Source organism: Panicum hallii, chromosome 3 (assembly GCF_002211085.1).
Source record: "Panicum hallii strain FIL2 chromosome 3, PHallii_v3.1, whole genome shotgun sequence".
In the NCBI taxonomy this organism is placed as follows: Eukaryota; Viridiplantae; Streptophyta; class Magnoliopsida; order Poales; family Poaceae; genus Panicum; species Panicum hallii.
In genome coordinates, this window is record NC_038044.1 from 35,539,104 (window position 1) to 35,563,338 (window position 24,235).

Below are 24,235 nucleotides of genomic sequence, written 5' to 3' on the forward strand. Positions count from 1 at the left end.
CTTCGGGTGCGTGGCAGCCGCTCGGCACCGGCGGCCCGACGTGGCTGAGCGGGGGACGGCCAGCGGGGGCAGCACGGGCGGTGGGAGGAGTGGTGGGGCGACGCGTGGAGCAAGATAAGGGCGACGCAGACCTGCAGGGGCTCGGGAGGCGGCCGGTGGCAGAGATCACGCGCGCAACAGAGAGCAGAGGAGATTGGGGCCTGAGGAAGACGATGGAGGACCTAGGTGCAATTTCACAGAAATACAGGGACCTCACTGTAATGCTTAGGTAACTTTCAAACTAGTGCTCAAATGGAGATGGGCCCAAAAGCAAAAGTGTATGTTTTTCCAAAATCTACAACTTTGCTTTAAGGCTCATTTGCAGAAGAGCTAAGGATTCTTAATTAATTTGAAACTTAACAAGATTTCAAAACTTTACATAAATCCTATTTTAAAACTACACTACATATATATCCTATGTGTAGTTTCACCTACATTTGCGATTTAAACACAAGTTTTTGACTTTTGCAAAACAACCCTCATACATTTAAATTCTACCCTTCATGCTTACCCATTTAACACTAAAGTACTTCTATTAAAATATAATTATATAAACAACCCTTTTCCCTTAGCATTTAAATTTTCAAACACACTTTTACCACATTTTGCACACAACTTCGTACTAAAATCTAGGGTGCGATAATGCTAAATACCTGAGTGTCACAGGATCTACCCGTGCACAGGTTCCGGCGGGAGTTTTTGTCCAAGAGCTAAAACAGCCATCCATTAAGTCCTCACCTCAGGTAACCACTGATGTTGGCCTTCAACAGCCTGATCGGGAGGTTATGATGCTTGGAGAGGACTGGAGAGAGGCTTATATCGACTTCATCCGGGATCAAAAACTTCCAGCGGGAATAGATGCCAGAAGCGTAGAGGCAGCTCGTGTCATGCGCAGAAGCAAGGGTTTCATCCTAGTCGACAGCAAGCTCTACCGGCGTGGCGCACGACCAGGGGTGCTCATGAAGTGCGTCACGAAAGAAGATGGCTACGGCATACTGCGGGAGATACATGAGGGTGTTTACGGCAACCACGCAGCTTCAAGAACGTTGGTGGGGAAAGTATACAGGACTGGTTTCTGGTGGCCCACTGCAGTGTCCGATGCTGAGGATCTCGTGCGGAGATGTCAAAACTGCGAATTTTTCAGCAAGCAGTCTCATGTCCCAGCCCACAGTCTTATCACCATACCGCCATCCTGGCCATTTGCTTGCTGGAGCCTCGATATGATTGGGCCCTTCACAATGGCGCCAGGTGGTTTCACCCATGTATTGGTAGCTATCGAAAAATTTACCAAGTGGATTGAGTACAAGATGATAGCCATGCTTACACCAGATCGAGTTGTTGATTGCATCTCCGATATCTTGCATCGCTTCGGCTTCCCGAATACCATCATCACGGACTTGGGATCAAACTTCACGGCCAACCAGTTCTGGGAGTTCTGTGAAAATGCGTGCATTAAGGTTATGTACGTCTCTATTGCACACCCAAGGGCCAATGGTCAAGTTGAGAGGGCGAACGGCATGATAATTGATGGCCTCAAGAAAAGACTCTATGATGAAAATAGCAAGAAAGGAGGCAAGTGGATATATGAGTTGCCACATGTCATCTGGGGGCTCCGAAGTCAGCCGTCCAAAGCCACATCATGTGGAAATCCCCTCGGGTGGAAATGTACAACGAAGGCGAGGCGGACGAGGCAAGGCAGTTAGAGCTTGATTCTGTCGAAGACGCTCGCTACACCACTCTTGTTCAGTCAGCCCGATATCTCCAGGGGATCTGGCGTTATCACGATCGCAACGTGAGGGAACGGTCGTTCAATATAGGGGATCTGGTCCTACGCCGCATCCAAGACGAGTCTGGCTTACACAAGCTTAACTCAAGGTGGGAAGGTCCGTTTGTCGTCAAGCAAGTTACAAGACCGGGGTCGTATCGACTACAATACCCCGAAGGCCAAGATGTCCCGAACTCTTGGAACATTCAGAACCTGCGCAAGTTTTACCCATAAGGAGGCATGCGGGGCTAGCTATTCTCCGGGTGCCTGGACGGCCCTTCTCTCTTCCGAATCAATTTGGAGGCTACGTGTCACAAGATTCGGAATGTAAATTTTTCTGTTAACAAACGGAGGCTCCGGCCACGTTCATGTTTTATAAATCAACTTCTTGTCATGAGTTATAACGGAGGCTCCGGCCATGTTCATGTCTTATCGACTTCTTGTCATAAGCTCTAACGGAGGCTATGGCCACGTTCATGCTTTATCGACTTCGTGTTATGAGTTTCGATGGAGGCTTTAGCTCCGTTCATGCTTTATACGAATCGACTTCCGCCATGACCTTGGATGATCGCTTGCGACGATGATCGCATTTATTCCAACTAATTCGATCCGTTCGACTGGTTTATACCCAGTTTGTTGGATGGGCTCGCATGAGGAGCTATTTCGACTGCGCCCAGAGTCGTTGCACTCGGGGTAATTTCGATTTCTTGCCATAAGCACGGCAGTCACGTGATGATGCTCGCATTCTTTCCCAACAAGTTCGATCCGTTCGATTGGTTTATACCTAACTTGTTGGATGCACTCATATGAAGAGCGATTTCAACTACACCCAGAGTCGTTGCACTCGGGGTAGTTTTGTTTTCTTTGCCATAAACACGGCAATCTCGTGACGATGCTCACGTTCTTTTTTAAACAGGTTAGACCTGTTCGATCGGGTTATGGCTAACTTGTTGGTTGGGTTCCTACTCGGAGCTACTACGACTGCTTCCAGGGTCGTTGCACTCGGGGTAGTGTCTACTACTTCGCCTTTAAATCTGGATGACAATTTAGCTAAGGCACACACTAGTAGAGATACCAAATAAAAATATATACAAGGCAATGAGTACTTGTTTTTTACACCTTAATCTTGCAGCACACTTTGTACTATTTGTTCTACTACAGGTTGGGCTTCTTGGAGGTACTTTTTGAATTGTTCTTCAGTGCATTCCGCAGCCACTCCCTGCGTGAACATTTCCAGCGGAGCTTCTGGCCAAAAGGATTTTACAAATGCAAGGGCATGGCTGACACACGCGACCGTGGCTTCCGTGAGGAACTTGACGACTCTTTTCGGAGCTCCGAGAAGTTGCTCCAGCAAGGGCTGCTCGCCTGCTTTGCCTTCTTCTGGTGGATGCACCATATTCACGAGCGTCTGGGCGGCCCCCTGAGAATCTCCAGTTCCTTTTCCCGCCGCCCCTTCTCCTTGCCCAGCGTCTTGATCTGCGGAAGGCAGTCGGTGAACTGTTGTTCAGTATCGGCGACCATCTTCTGCAGCCTCTCAACGTCATCTGACGGCGATACAACATATTCTTCACGTCAGTAAGCAGCTCTTCTTTATACATTAAGATTTTCCTAAGTTCTGCGGTGAAGGTTTTTTCAGAATCCAAGATAAATTGTTAAGTGAAAGTACTCGAGGGCAGAAAGGGCTTACCTTGGTGCGCTCTCTTCTGCTCTTTGAGCTGCTCCTGGTGCGTCTTCTTCTGTTCCTCGAGTTGTTCTTGGAGCTCGGAGTTGGCTTTCTCGAGGTTACGCAGGTCATTCTTGAGGAGCCATGTCTCTCAAGTCCGCTCTTGCTTCAGCATGTCAAGCTCTCTCTGAAGATAGCAGTTCTTCATTTGCTCTTCAGATATGCGCTTCTCCCTGGCAGCAAGCTCCTGGTGACCACTCATGACTGCTTTCAACTTCTCAGATTTCTTCTGTGAGTGTGTGATCACGTTCTGCATAAAAGGGGAGAGTCAGACAAACAACTCGACAACGTATACAAGCAGAAGAGTAATCATGCCTTACCATAGCAAAATCATACAACTCCTTGTAAGCCTTCTTGAAGGTTTTGATGTTATTAGCCGTCAGCACTGGGTCATCCAACAAATCTGTGGCAATGAGGTTCTCGTACCCGGGCCTGGTCATCAGCAGATCTTCGGGACTCCTTGAGGTCCCTGCGGCTTCTTCAGAAGGTGGCTGTTGGGCACCTACAAGTCATGATGCATTCAGTACATAATGCTTGGGGTCTAAGCAGCTAGCCGTGGGCGGTCAGACATTTACCTGTGCCATCTGCAGGAGCAGCATCATGGGCCCCGACTTGTTCCTCACCACCAGCTCTGGCTTCGCCTTGTTGGGGCTCGGGAGGCGGCAGGTCGGGCAGTGTCGTGTCTGCCCACGTGGGCTAGCTCCTTGGGTGCGGACTCCCCTAGGGCTGATGGCTTGGGGGCTGGGGTAGCCGTGGCTGGTTTCGACTTGCGTGGAGCGGCGCTTTCAGACCTAATAAAGCAGAATCAGTTATCATACAAGTTGAAACGAGCAGAATGTTTACTATGCAACAAGATGCAAACTTACAGCGTAGACTTCTTCATGACAGCCTTCTTCACCCACATAGCCCGTTGCGGGGTACTCGTCGCCGGCAGCGGGGTCACACCAGCTGATGGTGCGGTGCCCACCACGGCAATGGTAACAGCCGCAGAAGCTGCTGGATCTGTTCTCATTTCTTGGACCTCGGGCCTAGGTGGGGAAGTGGGAGGACTGCAAATAGAAAATGTCAGCATGCAACAATATTGATGTATGACAACAAGTCAGCATATTCATACCTGGTGGACTTGACTTCTTGCGCTTTGCGTTTGCGCACAACCCGGCGACCTTGCAGGACTGAAGGCAGAGTATCGGTCAACTCCACGGATGGTCCAGGGGAGTTGCCTCTACTTGCCTCCTCCTTGGCTTCCTTCTCCGCCAGGGGGCTTCCGCCTTCTGTGGACTCGCTGCTGGGCAGAGCCTCGGCTACTTGAGCCCTTTTGGCTTCGGCTGCGGTGCTGGGGAGGAGGTGGTCCGGCCGAGGGATGTCGGGTTATGGCGGGTAGCTCCGATATAACTCTGTGTACCCCTGCAGAAGGTTTTCAGTTAGCAGCGGCAGAACAGAGTTTGTTTCCAACAAAAAGTAGTCGAATACTCACCGGTCTTGGAGGACTTCGCACGGAAAATAATCCTGGGACGAAGGGCACGGCGTTCATGTCCAACAGCACCCGCTTGACTTGGAGGAGTGCGGCTTCATCTGACAGCTCCTCTGCACACATGCGAGACGGATCTTCAGTGCCCATGTACTCGAATCCAAGTCTGTGGTGTTGTTGGATTGGCTGGACTCGGCGTTTGAAGAAGGAGAACATAATGGACGCGCCGGTCACTACCATCAGCTTATGAGCTGCTATGGTGTCCAGCAATTACTCAACTTGATCCATGTCCCCCCTGGGAAGCTCAATATTCCACTCCGGCCTCACAACAGGTGGACTATTTGATTTCTCTGGGAGTTGGGGGGCATGATTTTCGATATAAAACCAATGATTTTTCCACCCGGGAATGTTGGAGGGGAATTCTTACGATAGGAACTTATCGCCGCCTTGATGTCTCAGTTGGATGCCGGCGCTCCCCACAATAGATGGATTTTTCATTGTGGGTTGTGGTTTGACTCGGAAGAGGAAGCGGAAAAGATCCGAGTGGGGCTCAATTCTGAGAAATGCTTCGCAAAAGTGAATAAAGATGGAAATGTGGCAAATAGATTTCGGGTTGAGGTGATGGAGCTCAAGCCCGTAATAGTAAAGAAGGCCACAGAAAAAAGAGCAAGAGCGGAGGGCCAGACCCCGTTCGGCAAAATGGTAAAATGTGATGATTTCGTCAACATTTTCCATGGGGAAAGGTTCACGGAATGAGGGGCGCCAATTGACAAGATTCTTGTCTTGGAGCAACCCCTCGGAAACAAGCCTATTAAGATTGTTGAGGGAGCACTTACTGTGTGTCCACTCCCCGGATGGCGGCTGCGCCTCTTTCTTCTTCCCATCCTTCTCTGATTTCTTGGGCACCATCTCTAGATCCGCTTGCCACGAGTTGCTCGGGGGCTGTGGGGAGAGGGGCGGGGAGATTTGGGAGGATTGGGGTTCTTCAAGAGGATGAAGGCGGAGCGTGGTTCTGTTTAGGGGATTTTGGCGGCTCTTGGCAAATTGCAGATTAGAAGCACAGTTTTTACTCAATGTTACCGCGGGGTTGAATAACCAGCGGTTGGGTGCAGTTTTACTGTTTTGAAGCTGAAGAGTTGTTTCAAGGAATGTTTGGAAGTTGAGGGGTCATTTGATGGATTGTTTAGATAAAATATTCGATTAATCATTTTTTAGGGTTGATTGCCTCGAAAAAAGGGGTTTTTCGAATTCCAGATCTAACTTCCATCATTTGTGCCATCACACCAGTTCTTTACCATATGGATATTTTTACACTGCATGCCACAACTTTTGGATTCTTATTTCCAAACTTGAGAGATTTGTATTCAAGGCTCGGGGGCTGTGGGATACGTGGTATCAACTACTTATTTTTTCGAATTTATTTGAAAAAGTAAGTAAGGAAGATTCAAGACTAATGCGACCCTCAGCCTGATTCTCCGATTTAACGTAAGGCTCAGGGGCTACTCCATATGGAGTGCGATTTTTCAATCGCACACCATATCAAAAATATAATTCAGGGCATGAGCACCTCATAGCTTCGATGCAACCAAGTGAGTACTTGAAGAAGGACTTCAAGACGGAGCTTCAAAGAAGCCGAAGACTACTTCGAAAAGTACTCGATAAGCCTGCAGTACTCAGCTACGAAGAGCTCGGGGGCTTGTCAGACCCGGGGCCACAGGACTGTGTACATAACGTAGTTTAAATAGGTTTAAGAGATTAAGTCCATCTTATCTCTTATTCATCTTGTTTATCTCTTATTTATCCCGTATGAGTAGGAGATAAAACTAGTCGGTACAGAGGGAATCTACATGAGATATGTTCTGGTACGATTTCTTGGCTAGTATCGGTTAGGATTCTTGTAACCCTGGCCTCCCGGATATATAAGGGGGGATAGGGACCCTCTCAAAATAAGATCATCAGATCATTCTACACTCAAGGCAATACAAACCACCATATAGGACGTAGGGTATTACGCACCTCGCAGCCTGAACCTGTCTAATTTTTGTGTTCCTTGCACCTTCGAGTTCCTGATCTCGGCATCTCCTCATCTAAAACTTACCACCTTGGGCATATCCCTCGGTGGGCAGCCGGTAAAACACCGACAGCGTGCACGCGGCCAAGCTCCCTGCGTAATGGTTTACAGTAATCATGGATCAGTAAGCACAGGCTACCTACCCGGTGTCATTATGCGACCTGGTAAGAGTACAGCACGAAAAATTTTGCATGCATATTACAATGCTAGGATTTGCTCCCAACACGATATCATGTGCATCAGTTACAACATAATTTTATGTTTACCTTGCAGGGGACCTGAACTGAACCGTGGTGCTGGGCATGTCGGATTGAACTCCGACTAGTTGGCTTCATCAACAATCACCCACGACTACTTCTACTTTGTGAGAACGCTTGACTACACCTCGCCAGATTCGACTCTAACTAGTTAGGCTCTTCGACAGCTGTCGACGACTACTTGACTTTGTGAGGAATGCACAGCGATGCGTCGGCGACTACTTCGACTACTCGTTTCGCCTATAAGCTAGTCAGAATCAACTCTATTGGGTGATACACTGGCGACTACTTCGACTACTAGTCTCGTCTACAAAACTAGTTAGAATCAACTCCGACTAGTCGGCTTCATCAACAGTTCAAGATTCAGTAGCAACTTGGCCAATACATAGGCTCAGGGGTTGGCGCCACCGACTACTAGGCATATCCTATGTGACTCATCTAGCTCCCAGGCTTAGAGGCTGGATACAACTCGGCTCTCAGTAATGAAGTTTGCATGCCATGATTCTTTGGATCCTTTATTCCAAAACTTGGGGATTTGGATTCAAGGCTCGGGGGCTGCGGGACACATGTCATCAGCGACTTATTTTTCAAATCTGTTGGAAGATAAGGATATAAGACTCAAGATTGAATTGACCCTCAGCATGATTCTACGAGTCAACCTAAGGCTCAGGGGCAACTCCATATGGAGTGTGAATTTAATCTCACCCCATATAAAAGAAGACAACTACTCAGGGCATGAGCACCTCACAGCCTTGACGCTGCCAAGGAAGTACTCGGAGGACATCTTCAGGATGAAGTTTTGGAGAACTCGAAGATGCCTTCAGAAGTACTCGGATGCCTGTAGTACTCAGCTACAAAGAGCTCGGGGGCTTGTCAGACCCAGGCACACGGGACTATGCACGTGGCATGCTTTTCCTAGGATACGGGATAGGACATGACCCACGCCCTACATTTGTGTAACTACTCGTAGCCTAGTAGAACTGCTCCTACAGTAGTCAAACTAGTCGGATACATTAGGGAACTACCATAAAACCACTCAGGGTAGGACTCTAGGGCATGTATCTGACTAGAACTTCCATGTAAATCTGTCCCCCCAGACTATATAAGGGCAGATAGAACCCCCTCCAGGGGGAAACAAAGCGATCCTCCAGGGAACCACCCAGGAGATCACACAATCATCATCAAAGGCAATACAAACCATACAGAACGTAGGGTATTATGCTCTTAGCGGACCAAACCTGTCTAAAACCTTATGTTTCTTTGCACCTTCGAGTTTCTGATCTCGGCAACACCCTACCTACAAATTCACCATCTCGGGGGGAATCCCTCGGTGGGCGGTAAAACACCGACATCCTACCCCCTGGAGTATATAAAGGACAACAGGCGCACATAATTGGCACAACCACAACATGAGGTACAACTCGTGCCTCATGCACATCATCATTTAAGGCAATACTAACCACCACACAGGATGTAGGGTATTACACTCTTGGTGGTCCGAACCTGTGCAATGTTTCGTGTTCCTTGCACCTTCGAGTTCCTGATCTCAGCAACACCCACCTACAATCTACCAGATCAGAGGTACCCCTCAGTGGGCTTGGAGATTAAACACCGACACACCCCTAGAAATTAATTTTAGAGTTAATATAAAAGAATAGCGCATCCCATAGAATTACAAGTGATTGTGTAGTGTGGTGGAGAGGAAGGTACGTGCGAGACTTGAGGTAAGCGGTTCGAACCCCAGACGATGCAAGTGTGCATTTCATCAAATTGTGCCTCTTTAGTATTGGGGCTTGTAGTGGTGGCTGGAATATTTTTTCTTTTTTATTTTGCTGGATTTTTTTATTTTTTGAAAATTGATTTGTATGGGCGGGTTATGGTATGACCCGCCCTAGAGATCATTTTCAGAGATGGACACGCTACTTGCCTCTACAAATAGCTACTTTTAGCTACGAGAAATAGGGGCGGGCCACCCATAAAATACGTTTTTAATCTACCTCTAAAAACCCTTTTCGTAGTAGTGATAGATGACGCACGGAGGGAGTAGCCTGCCGGAGAGGAGGTCATGGCCCACGCAGACGAAAGAGTGGATAGTGTGCCGTCGCAGCAGACGGCGCCACCGCGGACGAGGTCAGTGGGTTCCATATGGTCTAGGAGACAGCGTTCATGCTGGACCAGCCAGGTGCCGGTGCAGTCACCTCTTGCATTGGAGCCATCAAGACCAAGCTCTTGCTGCCATCAAGCGGGGGGGGGGGGGGTGATTGGTTGGTCGCATCTAGGCTGAGCCAGACTCCCTGTGTGAAAGGGTGGGCTGATTGGTTGCCTGGCCCAGCGAGCGGGCCTGGCTCTACAGATGCAAAACAATGGCACCCATAGCCTGGCTCTCCAGATACGCCCAGAACCTTCGTTTCCACGGAGCTAGGCGCTGGCGGTGCGATGGCGCGCGCGTGCAGGCAGGAAGAATTCCGGTTACCTCCCCAGTTTCGCGCCATCCACCTCCTATATATGCCCCCTCCCCCTTCCTCTCGCGGGCGCACTTGCCATTTCTTCCTTTGTGCAATATTGTACCTCTTTAGTATTGGGGCTTGTAGTGGTGGCTGGAATATTTTTTATTTTTTATTTTGCTGGATTTTTTTTTATTTTTTGAAAATTAATTTGTATGGGCGGGTTATGGTATGACCCGCCCTAGAGATCATTTTTAGAGACGGACACGCTACTCGCCTCTACAAATAGCTACTTTTAGCTACGAGAAATAGGGACAGGCCGCCCCTAAAATACATTTTTAATCTACCTCTAAAAACCCTTTTCGTAGTAGTGATAGATGAGGCATGGAGGGAGTGGCCGGCCGGAGAGGAGGTCGTGGCCTGCGGGGACGAAAGAGTGGACAGTGTGCCGTCGCGGCAGACGGCGCCACCGCGGACGAGGTCAGCGGGTTCCATATGATCTAGGAGACAGCGTTCATGCTAGACCAGCCAGGCGCCAGTGCAGTCACCTCTTGCCTTGGAGCCATCAAGACCAAGCTCTTGCTGCCATCAAGCGGGGGGGGGGTGATTGGTTGGTCGCATCTGGGCTGAGCCAGACTCCCCGTGTGAAAGGGTGGGCTGATTGGTTGCCTGGCCCAGCGAGCGAGCCTGGCTCTAGAGATGTAAAACAATGGCACCCCTAGCCTGGCTCTCCAGATACGCCCAGAACTGTGGCAGAACCAACCTGAATTACACCGGCTCAAATACGCAAGTCCTCTCTCAAGGGCTCCAACGTACTTCAAACGGTGTAACCCCTTGGCCTGTCGGGTAGAGTCCCGATGAAATCACCTAACTTCTAGGATCAAATAAGGTTACCTCATACGAAGGTGAGTCCAGAGATACAGTCACCATCATATTTTACATCACAGGGAATTACATTACAAGAGTTTTCAAAAGTAGTACTAAGTTCCAAATTTAGTAAAATTATTACAAACCGTTAAAGTTAAGGTTCTTGGCAGCGGAAAACAAACGCGACGATTTACAACACATCGTCAAGACGGATGTCATTCTAAGCCCGGGCACGACATCACTCGGTATCATTAGTGTTGGCCGGGGACGGATCCCATTCCACGGACCAACCCTCTGGAAGAGCACAGGGCCAAGACAGGGGAAGAGTAGGGTCTTCAAAGACATTACCTGAAAAACATATAACTAGCAAGGCTGAGTATACTAATACTCAGCAAGGCTTACCCGTCTCATAGTATACTTAGCTATGTAACTAGACTAATGAAGGCTTGTAATGGTTCTAGGTTTAGTTTCAGCTGAAAAGCAACAAAGAGTAGATCCTTAATTTCAACTTTTAGCTTTTAGGTTCTAGTTGATTATCCATTCTAGGTAAGCAACTATAGCTATTCATGCATGGTAGAACTTATTACAACAAACATCAGCATTTCTCATCATATAGTTGCTCTTGTTACTCTGTGTGACAAAGGGATCAAGCAGTCTCAATCTCCACGAGAAACGGACGACTCTGAATCGAATTTCCAACCTTGCAAGGATAAATCTAACTCACACGCTTGGAACACCAAAAGGTCATTCCGAAGCAACCGTTTGCCTTTCATTCCGGGTTGTGGATCAGATCCACCACAAGCGACTGCAGGACCATACGCACATCCAATGTGCAGGACGTACGTCTGTAGAGCGACTACACGACCGTACTCCTGGTTGCCCTGCAATACGTATTCCCACACGTCAAAGCGAGTAACCGGAAAAACCAAATATGAGTGGTGGGAGGTATCTCCACTCCTCGGGCCGATTGGTTACTAGGCTTGCCGCTTACCCATAACTCACGGCATGTGGCTAGTACTTTCAAACGCTTAACCCCGATCACCACACACCGCGACCTTAACCAATTTGTCAACCCAGATGGGGTATCATTCCTTTCCATGATACTGCACATAACCCCGTCCATCATCGTTATAGTGATGGCAGAATTGTAAACAACCAATTCCTATATCGCGCGAGTGATAGGAAATCACCCGACTTCTACCGGTCCTATTAGTATAGCAACTAATCGGACTCAGGTTCTAATATTCAGTACATGGGTTCCTAGGAATATGCAACTAGGGTTTCAATTCAACTCCTAAGAACTCTAATGCAGAAAGATATATATAAATATATAAATTGCAGTGTAAGAAAAATAGTGGGTTCATGTGCGGGGCTTGCCTTTGCTGGTGGGGCTGGAGTTAGGGATGTTAGCATTATTATCTTCCGAACTTGGGTTCGGGGGCTTCAGATAATCCCTTGGTGATGTTCATTTGGTCTTCAGAAATATCCTCTGCAGACTCCTGGGAGATCTCGTAGGTACCGTCTACGGAAGTAGTCGTATCTACATGCGATGCGACCTTACATTCAAAGTGTGCACATAAAACTATTTTACTTCATGATAAAGTTGCAATCCAACACTCATTTAACATATTATTCATATAACAACCAAAAAGATCTGAAACTAAACTTAGATAGAGCTTTAGGTGGACAACTAATTAAGATCGGCTATTTGTTGAAGATTACAACAAAGCCAATTGGGAATAACAGGGGTTCAGCCGATAGAATTTGTAAAGGAGAGAGCTATCTACACAGTTTTAGGAAATCTGCTGATTTCTGTTTGAAAGAGAAATCAGCAGGAGCAGTTTCAGTATATGAGCAGAAGAGATTAGCCGATTAGAGTTCATCTGGGGCCAAATTGGCTGATATGGATAGCAATGTCAAAGGTACAGTGCTTCAAGGATAGAACAAGGAAGGATCTTGCTGATTGGATCTAATTATCAGCATGTTTTTGCCTAACTGATAGTTGGTGTATCGGCTTGCCTTAGTCGACGAGGGTGCATCAGGTTTAGCCGATTGATGTGCTTTGGTCGTGCTTAACAGAGGCGTGTCGACTGTGCTATCTTACTAATCTAGGGTTGTGTACTTTGGCCTGTGTAGCCGATTGATAGTTGTATCGACTCCCTAATTGATCGATGAAGGTATCGATTATTTTAGCAGAGGGGTGTTTCCTAAAGCAACTGTGTCTTAACTGATCTGTGTGAGTATCGGCGTATCTAACTGATCGCGTGCATATCGGCACAGCCGATCCATGCTTTAGCAAAACTAGTTGATTAGTGAACATCGGCTGAGCCGATCTGTGTACATGTACTAGTCGATCGATGAATTGGCATATTAGCCGATTTAGTGCATCGGCACATTAGTCGATTTATACATCGAGTAGAACTAGTCAAACTATGCATCCGTATGGTCTGTGTCTTGGCGTATTCAGCCGATTGGTGGGTCGGCTGTGTAGCTAGTTTTCACCCTTAATGTTTTCCTATATCTACTGGGGCATATCAGCCGTGTAGCTGATTGTCTTATTCTGCATTGAGTTTGCATAACTGAGATGTGTTTAAGTGTTATCCTAGGTAACTAGGTGTGGTTGCATCGGCTTGATTACGTCAGCACAACAATCAATTGACGTACAACCGATGGGGTCATCTAAATCAGACTTGCTACAAGAACCAGGTGGAATAGAACACTAATATCGGACTAGGCTGATGAGACCACAAGCGTGGAACTAGACTGAAGAGGATGTGGCTGATGGGCTTGTGCCGATAGATGTGTAGCTAAAGAGGGCGTGTGGTGGGTAGGCATATAGCTGATAAGTGTCTTACAGACGCGCAGCCCAAAAGGCATGTGGCTGATAGGGGTGTATTCTATGGGGATATAGCTGAGGGGGTGTAGCCAAATATCTTAGCCGATAAATCGGCCGATAGAAATGTGTTGGCAGAGAGGGGTAATGAAGGAATTTGATACAGAAAGGAGCCCTAAAAGATTGCAAACTAGACAAGGACAAGGTCGTGATAGAAGAGCACGAGCACTCGTGTGAAAGGGTTAACTAAACATCATACATGTATATCATAAAAATATGAGCTAGGACTATCAAACTTATCAGCAATGCAAAACGAAAAACATGCTATGTACCAAACATATCATTCACTCTTCTACTGGGCAGTCATTTATTGAGTATAGACTAACTTAACTAGCTACACTTAAACAACATGTTAAATTTCATAAAATAACTAGGGCTGGTTTCATTTTAACCTAATAGATAGGGTTTATACACTATAAGCATCTGATCTTAAAATTAAGATCTGATGCTACAAAAATTATAACAAACAGAACCAACAGAATCAACATTACCCTAAAATTTTCAAAACATTTTCTGCAGTAAATAAATCAGAAGAATTATTTCCAACTGTTAACACCTAGAACATGTTTTATTTTTACAAAACAAATCACCTATAGTGCTGGAGCTATAAATTCAACTCAACACTGGTCAAGCATAAACATAGCTTCTGCAAATTTATTAGAATTTTATCCCTAAAGAATTAGGGCTGATAAAATAAACACCAACAATACTATTACATTAAGATCTGTTTATATCAAGAGTCTCAGACAAGATCACGTGCTGAAAATTTGTGGACAAGTTATAATACTCAGAAACATCACTTTAGAATATTTTCCTAATTTTTCATGAACCAAAACTTTTATACATGAAATAACTTCAAACTCAAGCCCAATTTCATAACTTGAGTCACATAGTGCTTCTGTTCCTAAGATTTTTATCATGGATTACATATGCTAAGTAGAAGCTATGGGAATAGATTCAGCTATACACATCAACAGAATCATCCCTGAATAAATTCTAAAGATTAAATCAACATAGTACAAAGGTACTTAAAATCTTTCGTTAAAGATCAATACTGGGTCTACAAATTTTACACAGATCTACACATGGTATGTACATCTCATGTTCCAAAAATCACAGGTAGCACAAGCATAGATCATGAGATACAATTAAATCACTCATTTTCTAACAATTAATCTAGAGTACAAAATAAACAGAACTAACTTAAGTGCATAATAGAAAACTTGTAGATATTGACTAGTATAACTCAGAACAATTGAGTTTGCTATTTTTAGAATTTTCTACAAATTTCTATGGAATTGAGAAGTTCACTGATTTGAAATAGAGAAGGCTCTGGAAATTTTATAGAGAACACCCCAGAACTTTCTAAATTGAAGCAATCAGGTCCCTGGTCGGGGAAATAGAGGACAAGAAGAAGAAGGCGGCGTTCCGGCGAAGGGGGTCACCGGCGGCGAGGGTGAAGGTGCTAGGAAGATCTAGTGGGTCATGGCGAACCTTGGGGTAGCCTTGGTTGGGGAGGAGAAAGGGCGGAGGGTGGCTTCCCGCGGCGAGCAGGATCAGCGGCGAGAGGAGCTCGACAGCTCCGAAGTTTCGGTGCGGGAAGGGCGGCGAGGTGGGGCTGGAGAGGTTTAGTGGGTGACGAGGAAGCTTGCCAGGGGGTTCTAGTGGGCAGAGGATGGCCGGAGGGGTACTCCCCACAGTGACCCGAAGCGGCGGCGGAGGAGCACCTCGACGGCGAGCGTCGTTGGGATGGTCCGATGAGGGGCTTGTGTTGGGATGAGGCTGAGGAGCATCAGCAGGTGGTGCAAATGTTCGGAAAGGGTTAATTGGGGCGGGGCATGGCTGGGGAACGACTGCCCACGGTGAGCTGGGCTCACCGAAGAGGAAGAACAGAAACGGCCGAGAGGTCCGGTGCTTGGGGTGTTGGGCAGGAGGGAGAAGAAGGGAAATGGAACGGCACGGGTTGGACAAGCTCGTGGACGAGAGGACGGAAACATAGAGGAAGCGCTCGGCTTGTGCCACGGCGGCGGCGAGCTGTCGGCCGGGCAGTGCCCATTGCGGTTGTGGCACGCGCAGGGACGGCAAATAGAGGGACGGCGAGTGGTGGGAAGATGTTGGGGTGACGCGTGGAGGTGAGAGGAAGCAGGAGGTGTCGAGGAGCGGTGCTGCAGCGGCTGGTATAGCTGCGATAGAGGCGGCAGCACGGTGGTGGTAGGGGCGGCGCTGAGCCCGCAGAGAAGAAGCAGAGGAGGAAGAAAAGGGGGATGAATCCAGGGACTGATTTGTAAAATACAGAAATCCTAGGGGCTTATTGGTAAACCATAATTTCCCATAAATCTAGGGCTCAAATGAGGAAATGGTAAAAACAAAAGTTGCAATACTTTTCAAAAGCTACAACTTTTCTTTAAGTTTCAAATTCAAAAACTCAAATAATGAAGTGTTAATTTAAAACCTTGGACTAAAATCAAAATTATAATGTTTTTGTCCTAAAGGGTGTAAATTTCATAACATTTAGGACCTAAATGCAAGTATTTATGACATGTCATGATGACTTGCACCTTTTTAAACTTTCACCCTTAGTAACTTTGAAAGTTACTTTTATAATTCAACTACTTGCATAAAAGGACTTGTACTTTTGTAAAATTACATAAATACCCTTATTTTCACAACCTTACTCAAATTTTTACACAATTCAACATATACATTTCAAATGAAACTTTTGGATAAATACATATATTTTTTTACAGGGGATAAAGTAAGAAAAATGTGTTTGCAAAACCACCCTTCATTTATTTTGAAGTTACCTCCTATCCAATTACATTTTGCAAAAACAACCCTAGTTTTTCCGTAATTATAAAAATACCCCTTTTACTTGTATTTAAATTTTTAAAAGCTTCACATAAACACACATAAGCTTTATACTAACAAGCACATACTTCAAACTAAATAATGTGCCTAGCTTACCAGTACATGAACTGTCACAGCCTTCCCCCCTAAAAAGAATCTCGTCCCGAGATTCAGGAAAACAAGAATTGGGGGTTCGGTACTGGGACTGGTGTACTTATCATCATAAACTTATAAAAGCAAGGCTTAACTTAAGCCACACTGTTCCAAAACAACATTCCAACACTACAAGTCACTCTAAGCATCCTTAAGAAGAAAAACATAGATACAAGCTTTCAATCATATACCTTGAAAACACTGCGGAAAAATATGAGTTAGACTTATGGAATGACTGTAATGCAGCTATCCGGCTAAAAATTCACAAGGTAAAAGAAACAAGATACCTATTCTGATAACAGCAAAGTCTAAAAATCAAAAGAATGTTATAGATCTTGAGGATGTAAAGATAGAGGCCGAAACACTAAACCCTAAGGCTCTCGGTATGACTATTTCAAGGCTGCACTTGTGATTATCAACACTCTAGATATCCTTAGAAGAAGCATAGATACTAGTTTTAAACTCAAAGATCACTTCCATTCAATATTTTAAATATGCATGCACGTACTACACGTCCTCACAAACAAAAATAACTGCCAAGTAATCTTGGCCTTACGTGGTTAATTACGGTGGCATCATATAGATACGTCTCTCCCTATAATATCTAGTCGACAGATCCTAACCGTTCAGAACCTATAGATTCGCAGTTAGTGTACCTGCAGAAAACCACCATATATATCATGAACCTTTCATGCCAGCATGTCATGAAAGCGTTCCCAATCATTACTGTTAACTATAGAAACAGAATCTGTACAATTACCGCCGTACAGACAACGTTAACATACGTTACCGAAATAACGTATTCAAGGGGGTACTGCAAAATGCGGGGGTATTGCTGTTCATACGTTGTACCTAACTATATACTCCCAATATAGTCAACCGAAGTTGATACATTGGCAGCATCTCAAGTAGGCCACTGCTTGAGAAACAACGTTCGGTTCGCATCACCGACGAGAAGGCTAACTCCCCAGTTAGCTGAGGATCCTTACCTCCTTACCTCACTATCAAATGTGTGGTTACAAAAAGTAAAGTTGGGTTGTGCATGAATTTAAGTTTTGACAGAAAAGTAATGCTGGTAGTTAGGGTTATATATATATATATATATATATATATTATAGCCACCTCTAATTCCCTTAATAAGCATAACCCTAGGGCCTTACGTACTAAGCACAACCCTTAGCGAATCCAACGTGGCTTTGCCAAATATTTTGTTGGTCAAACTTTTATATTGAAAGCATTTTTAAGGTAAAATATATCTCCAGAGTAACCTTATAGCTCTGATACCAGCTGTGGTAGAACCAACCTGAATTACACCGGCTCAAATACGCAAGTCCTCTCTCAAGGGCTCCAACGTACTTCAAATGGTGTAACCCCTTAGCCTGTCGGGTAGAGTCCCGATGAAATCACCTAACTTCTAGGATCGAATAAGGTTACCTCACACGAAGGTGAGTCCAGAGATACAGTCACCATCATATTTTACATCACAGGGAATTACATTACAAGAGTTTTCAAAAGTAGTACTAAGTTCCAAATTTAGTAAAATTATTACAAACCGTTAAAGTTAAGGTTCTTGGCAGCGGAAAACAAACGCGACGATTTACAACACGTCGTCAAGACGGATGTCATGCCAAGCCCGGGCACGATATCACTCGGTATCATCAGTGTTGGCCGGGGACGGATCCCATTCCACGGACCAACCCTCTGGAAGAGCACAGGGCCAAGACAGGGAAAGAGTAGGGTCTTCAAAGATATTACCTGAAAAATATATAAACAGCAAGGCTGAGTATACTAATACTCAGCAAGGCTTACCCGTCTCATAGTATACTTAGCTATGTAACTAGACTTATGAAGGCTTGTAATGGTTCTAGGTTTAGTTTCAGCTGAAAAGCAACAAAGAGTAGATCCTTAATTTCAACTTTTAGCTTTCAGATTCTAGTTGATTATCCATTCTAGGTAAGCAACTATAGCTATTCAAGCATGGTAGAACTTATTATAACAAACATCAGCATTTCTCATCATATAGTTGCTCTTGTTACTCTGTGTGACAAAGGAATCAAGCAGTCTCAATCTCCGCGAGAAACGGACGATTTTGAATCGAATTTCCAACCTTGCAAGGATGAATCTAACTCACACACTTGGAACACCAAAAGTTCGTTCCGAAGCAACCGTTTGCCTTTTATTCCGGGTTGTGGATCAGATCCACCACAAGCGACTGCAGGACCATACGCACATCCAATGTGCAGGACGTACGTCTATAGAGCGACTACACGACCGTACTCCTGGTTGCCCTGCAACACGTATTCCCACACGTCGAAGCGAGTAACCGGAAAAACCAAATACGAGTGGTGGGAGGTATCTCCACTCTTCGGGCCGATTGGTTACTAGGCTTGCCGCTTACCCATAACTCACGGCATGTGGCTAGCTTACACTAAATAATGTGCCTAGCTTACCAGTACATGAACTGTCACAAGAACCTTCATTTCCCCGGAGCTAGGCGCTGGCGGTGCGATGGTGCGCGCTCGGGCGAGCGCGCGGGCATTGAAAATGGATGCGGGCGTGCAGGCGGGAAGAATTCCGGTTACCTCCCCAGTTTCGCGCCATCCACCGCCTATATATGCCCCCTCCCCCTTCCTCTCGCGGGCGCACTCGCCATTTCTTCCTTTGTGCAGTGAGGCAGCTCCTCTCTTGGTGGATTTTGTGTAGTGAGGATGACAGGCTGATGGTGCCTTCTTTTGTGCAGTGACCCTGCTGATCTGCTGCTTGATGCAGTTGATATGATCCTGCATTCTTTTGTGCAGCTAACTTGCCCCTCTCATTTGCTAACTACAGACTTTAGTTAGTAATTGACTATGCATGGCATTATAGCTGCTTATGTATAATCTACTCTACTTGGACTTGTACCTGAGGTGTGCATGAGACACTTTCATGGATCAACCTTTATGGTAGTTGTGATATCATGACAATCTTGGTCATGTTCATTTCAGTACACATTCATGTTCTGAGCATATGTCCATTGCCAATGATGGTATAAGTTCAACCTGTGTTCTTTTTCCTTGCTCCATATATGTCATTGTTTATTTTCCAAGTTCTTATTTGGACAATGATGCTGCCTTTTCTCTCTTAAGCCAGATATGGCATATGGTATATAGTGACTATTGGGCGCCAAACTGGAGTACTCTCCAGCTGGAAGGCTTGCCATGCTCAGGTGAGTGGCTTCAGGGTGCGTGCTAAAAAAATACAAGACAAAAGAAAATGCTATGGCAGCATTCTATGGTACAACAGTTGATGGAAAAGATGAACCTGCTGAAACTACAAGGACGAGGGGTACTTGGGATTTTAAAGATGCAATGATGTTGTTAGAGGCTGTAGTAATCATTGTCCATGCTCTAATCATCGTGTTTTTAGTTTGGAAATATATGTAATGTCAGCCTTGTAACATCTTGTAAAAAGGTTACCACCATGAACAAGCTGGTAGTAACTTCACCCTATCACTACAGGAAAATAGTATATTTTCGTCGGCCAAAAGCCGACGAAAATAGGCCAAATGCCGTCGAAAATAGCTATTTTCGTCGGCCAACCGACGAAAATAGGCCGACGAAATAAAGTCGACGAAAATAGGCGTTTTTTCGTCGGTTGCCGACGAAAATAATAGTATTTTCGTCGGCCATATTGGCCGACGAAAATATGTCCACGTTTTCATCGGCCCAGGTGGCCGACGAAAATAGGACAATTATTTTCGTCGGCTTTTTTAAAGCCGACGAAAATAACATAAGTATTTTCGTCGGCTTTAATGGCCGACGAAAATACTTATTTGTGTGCAGTAATTTCGTCGGCCACCTGGCCGACGAAAATACTTTGATCAACGGCTTCATGAAGAGCTCCCCGCCGGCGGTACCACGCTACCTGATGGATCTGTCCGACGGCTGCTGCTCAGTTCCAAAGGAGTTGCACTAGCTTAGATTTGATGATAGAAAATAGGATAATAGAACTTGACAAGACTCAAAACTTACGTCAGTGTTCAAGTGCGCTACCTCCAGGTTGTTGGAAGGCATAGAGACTAGCAGGATCAGGATAACCTTGCTGCTACCAAAAAAAATGAAATAATAGACAACCACACAGTTTAGCTTTATACAGCATCAAAAGATCCAGGTACAAAGAGTACACAAGAAAAGCATCACCATCAACCTGAGAGGTCCTAGGATGCTGTTGCAATGATGGATTTGTAAAATCCCTGAAGATGAAAAAAGGAATTAGAGGCAAGTTGCTTTCATGATCCAAAGAAAATTAATATCATCACAGAAGAAAGACCCAGCTGCTAACTTAAGTTACATGCTAGCTTGTAAGATCTAAGATGACACTACTTAATTTGTTGCTGCAAGTTACTTTAGTTTTAGGAGAAAGCTATATATATATATGTTGATGCATGAGAGAGACAAAACAAGATACGTACATACTTGTGGTAGAATTCAGATTTGACACTGCAAAAGTCAGAAGATTTGACACTGCCCATCTAGGTGAAGTAATTGCAAGTCTCAATGGGCAAGCAGATGGTCCCTGATCACATTTAGTGCACAAAGAAAACCAACTCCCGATTTTATGTTATTCCCCCACCCCCAAGGCCACATTCATGATGCACAAATCATTTCTTTTCCTTTCAAATGCTTTAATGCTTCCATGGAAAATTGAACAAGTGTTAAGAAATATGAGAACATGCAAACTTCACAAGTCAATGGTAGATTTCTTTTTGTTCAAAACATGCAAATTTCAGATGGCATATTGATCGTTAGATGAGAGCAAAAAGCAATGCTAGCGGCTAGCACACTCTGCAGCGATTGAAACTAAGAAATATGAGATACCGGCTGAACTTAAATCAAACTTCATCTGCATATGCTGTATCTGTGATTAAAGGCAAGGCAATGATAACTGCATGTTTAATTCATATATGCAAAAGCATCCAGTAACTACATACGTATCTGCAAAGCACAACACGCATCGATTAGAAGCATACATCTAATCCCGGTATAGCCATCACTATAAAGGAGGGACCAAGGCAAGACCATATGGCTCACGTGTAATTGAACCACACCAATGGAAGAATGTGCCAGCACAACCAACCCGCAGGTAGGGATTAAGTATGAAAGGTCAATTCATGTTACCTCTGGATGAAGCTCCACTGCCTTTCAGGAAACTTCTTGCAGCATGAGTTGCCATCGCTATTATTTCTGCCAAAGGCAATAGACTCAAAGCTGGACCTCATTAACACCAGGTGGGCCCCAATACATGAGTTGCCTAAGCTTTTTATCACCAGCCAAAACAATTTTAGTCAGTTAAGTGGCTTGATGTAATGATTATTTCAAAAACTACTATTTACTTAGACAGTAAAGCCAGCCAGCACTCTTGCTACTACACCCATGAAGTCTGGGTCATAGCCAAAGTAGTCCTTGATGAAAGTCCTGACTTGCTTATCGGGTTGACCAGGCACCTTGATAAAATCCTCCACATCACCATACTGAGAAACAATCAGTCCATAAACCGTCCATGCCACCGGACAAATCCAGTAGTACCATATCCACCATTTTGGGATTTTCTGAACAAGACAGTGTTTGAGTTAATTCACATAGATTCAGTGCACGGTGGTTTTACAGTCCTTGAAAGTTACTTTAAGAAAGCGAACCAGTGACCTACCGATCTCGGGATGATGAACCCTGAGAAGAGATTAAAGAGAGAGTAGAAGGCAGCGGCAAATATGGAAGCGACCTGAGGGTTCGGTGTTATGGCGACACTCATCATACCATAGTAAGTAAAATAGAGGAAGGATCCTGTAATACACATTTGTGATAAATAAATGACATGCAAAGCAAAAGTTAACAACTTAGCATAGTAAGAACATACATCTTACGACCAACCCTCCAAAATATAATCCCCAACAATAAGGCAGTAAATAATGCAAAGAACATTCTGACAAGGTTGTAGTCAGGGCTTCTCCAGTAAGTCAACCATTGCTTCCAGAGGCAACATTTTGTATCATGTAAAGAAATCGCACAGTTTCTCTTTTATTCCCATATTGTCAATGCAGGATTATGTTTATGCATAAAGTCACATATACATGTAAACTATTGTTGCAGTGTCACAGAAGATTGACTTGTTAACAAGAGAAGCATGTATTTCTTATCTTGGTTCACATGGGACTACATTTGTACAGCATAATCACAAAGTTAGTAGCTACCTCCCAACTACTAACAAGACTCCACAATCACAAAGTTAGTAGCATACAGAAATTGAAAGATGAACATACAAAAATAAGTACCTTCAGAACTGAAAGATCATTATCCAAATTAGTTCCTGATTCATCCAAACCCCTAAAAGTTCATGACATTAGCATGTTGCACCATAATTACAGGCATAAAAGTGTAAGTAGAGGAGGAGGACAATACTTACTTCCAACAGATTCTATTCTTCAACTTCTTTTCTATCAAACCAATTCCCTCAAGGACATATCTAATAAGCACCAAAATGGCGCGGGGCAGAGGGGCGCGGGGGGCAGCGTGGAGCCGCGCGAGGCGGCGGCGGCGGCGGCCGCCGCGGGGGGGGGGGGGGGTGTGGGGGGGCCGTGGAGCCGCGCGAGGCGGCGGCTGCGGGGCCGAGCCGCGCGGGGCAGAGGGGCGCGGGGGCAGAGGGGTGGCCGCCGCGGGGGCCGCGGGGGGGGGGGGCGTGGAGCCGCGTGAGGCGGCGGCGGTGGCGGGGGCGGGGGCCGCGGGGCCGAGGTGGCGGCGGCGGCGGCGGCAGGGCCGAGCCGCGCGGGGCAGAGAGGCGCGGGGGCAGAGGGGCGGCGTGGAGCCGCGTCAGGCGGCGGCGGCGGCGGCGGGGGCCCGGGGGGCCGCGCGGGGCGGCGGCAGGGGGGCGGCGGAGCGCTGGGCGGGGGCGGTGGCGGCGGGGCGCGGGGGCGGGGGGTCGGGCGCGGGCATGTGCTGTGCGGGACTGAAATATCCAAACCCTATCCTTAATCCTTAACCAGGGTCCATTTATTTTCGTCGGCCCAATGGGCCGACGAAAAAAAATCTTATTTTCGTGGGTCTTGAGCAAGCCGACGAAAATAGGAACCTATTTTCGTCGGTTAGGAACTAGCCGACGAAAATATGACACTGTTTTCGTCGGCCTGCACAGGCCGACGAAAATAAATGATAATTTCGACGGTTTTTATTGGCCGACGAAATAAGTGAGTTATTTTCGTCGGCTTTTTTTTAGCCGACGAAATTATATATGGCCGACGAAATTGAGCAGTTTTGGTGTAGTGTATGTATGCAAAAGGTAGCTGGAACTTGATGCATTCAAGCAACCAAACAAACTCATGTCGCATCTTGTTTTTGAATTCTGAGTTCATCCATGCAACCAATCACCATCTTCTGGGAGCTTGACTCGAATGGACCAGACAACCAATCATAAGGCCATTGCACCTCCAGGGCCTGGCTCCCTCCCGGCGGCGGGCTCCCTGGTGCGAGCCAGGCTCGGCAGGGAAGGAAACCAATCACCCCTGATCCTGATTTACAGTCAATAGGAGGTTTCCAAACTCACGGCCGATCAGGCACGTGTCCCGGCCATCAGCCTGACCCACTGCCGCATAACCTCATCCCACATGGTGGGTCCCTCAACATATCACTTACCTTTTCAATTTCTCTTTCCCCACAGCCCAGCCTGTTCCATCTCCCGT

General features: G+C 45.9%; 1 long non-coding RNA gene and 1 pseudogene across 3 annotated transcripts; both read right to left on the reverse strand.

Moving 5' to 3' along the window:
- LOC112885408 overlaps positions 1 to 4,129 on the reverse strand; it is a 32,712-nt pseudogene extending 28,583 nt beyond the window's left edge.
- Positions 4,130 to 20,712: 16,583 nt separating this feature from the next.
- Positions 20,713 to 23,051, reverse strand: LOC112886961. Of its 3 annotated transcripts, none has more exons than XR_003227465.1 (4): positions 22,966 to 23,051; positions 22,835 to 22,886; positions 21,684 to 21,821; positions 20,713 to 20,758 (listed from the first exon to the last, which is right to left on the reverse strand). It is a non-coding gene; the product is annotated as an uncharacterized LOC112886961 (long non-coding RNA). The 3 variants fall into 3 exon arrangements; XR_003227464.1 differs by lacking the exon at positions 20,713 to 20,758 and adding an exon at positions 21,478 to 21,500 and having other exon boundaries at positions 21,585 to 21,821; XR_003227463.1 differs by lacking the exon at positions 20,713 to 20,758 and having other exon boundaries at positions 21,484 to 21,821.
- Between the last annotated feature and the right edge of the window lie 1,184 nt (positions 23,052 to 24,235).